Source organism: Arachis ipaensis, chromosome B7 (assembly GCF_059453495.1).
Source record: "Arachis ipaensis isolate K30076 ecotype BB chromosome B7, ASM5945349v1, whole genome shotgun sequence".
In the NCBI taxonomy this organism is placed as follows: Eukaryota; Viridiplantae; Streptophyta; class Magnoliopsida; order Fabales; family Fabaceae; genus Arachis; species Arachis ipaensis.
Genome location: NC_142442.1, coordinates 25,195,101 through 25,196,258, shown reverse-complemented (window position 1 = coordinate 25,196,258; position 1,158 = coordinate 25,195,101). Strand labels below are relative to the sequence as shown.

The window sequence follows — 1,158 nt, the reverse complement described above, 5'->3', positions numbered from 1 at the left end:
TAACAGAGCTTTTCAAGGAAGAAGAAACCATGGCAGCCGAAAACAACAATGCCAACAATGCAAGGAAGGTGCTTGGTGACTTTACTGCACCTACTCCCGACTTCTATGGGAGAAGCATCTCAATCCCTGCCATTGGAGCAAACAACTTTGAGCTTAAGCCTCAATTAGTTTCTCTAATGTAACAGAATTACAAGTTTCATGGACTTCCATTGGAAGATCCTCATCAGTTCTTAGCTGAATTCTTGCAAATCTGTGACACTGTCAAGACCAACGGGGTTGACCCTGAAGTTTACAGACTTATGCTTTTTCCTTTTGCTGTAAGAGACAGAGCTAGGACATGGTTGGATTCACAACCTAAAGAAAGCCTGAACTCTTGGGAAAAGTTAGTCAATGCCTTCTTGGCAAAGTTCTTCCCACCTCAAAAATTGAGCAAGCTTAGAGTGGAAGTCCAAACCTTCAGATAGAAGGAAGGAGAATCCCTCTATGAAGCTTGGGAAAGATACAAGCAATTGATCAGAAAGTGCCCTTCTGACATGCTTTCAGAATGGAGCATCATAGGTATCTTCTATGATGGTCTGTCTGAACTATCCAAGATGTCATTGGATAGCTCTGCTGAAGGATCTCTTCATCTGAAGAAGACACCTGCAGAAGCTCAGAAACTCATTGAAATGGTTGCAAATAACCAATTCATGTACACTTCTAAAAGGAATCCTGTGAATAATGGGATAGCTCAGAAGAAATGAGTTCTTGAGATTGATACTCTGAATGCCATATTGGCTCAGAATAAAATATTGACCCAACAAGTCAATATGATTTCTCAGAGTCTGTCTGGAATGCAAGCAGCAACAGGTAGTACTAAGGAAGCTTCCTCTGAAGAAGAAGCTTATGATCCTGAGAAGCTAGCAATGGAAGAGGTGAATTACATGGGAGAACCCTATGGAAACACCTATAGTCCTTCATGGAGAAATCATCCAAATCTCTCATGGAAGGATCAACAGAGACCTCAACAAGGTTTCAACAACAGTAATGGTGGACGAAACAAGTTTAGCAATAGTAAGCCTTTTCCATCATCTTCTCAGCAACAGACAAAGAATTCTAAGCAGAGCCACTCTGACTTAGCAACCATTGTCTCTGATCTAATCAAAACCACTCAAAGTT

General features: G+C 41.1%; 1 non-coding gene across 1 annotated transcript; it reads right to left on the bottom strand.

Moving 5' to 3' along the window:
- Positions 1–431: 431 nt before the first annotated feature.
- LOC148550615 (small nucleolar RNA R71) lies at positions 432–539 on the bottom strand. The gene has a single exon (XR_015893946.1). It is a non-coding gene; the product is annotated as a small nucleolar RNA R71 (small nucleolar RNA).
- Positions 540–1,158: the final 619 nt, after the last annotated feature.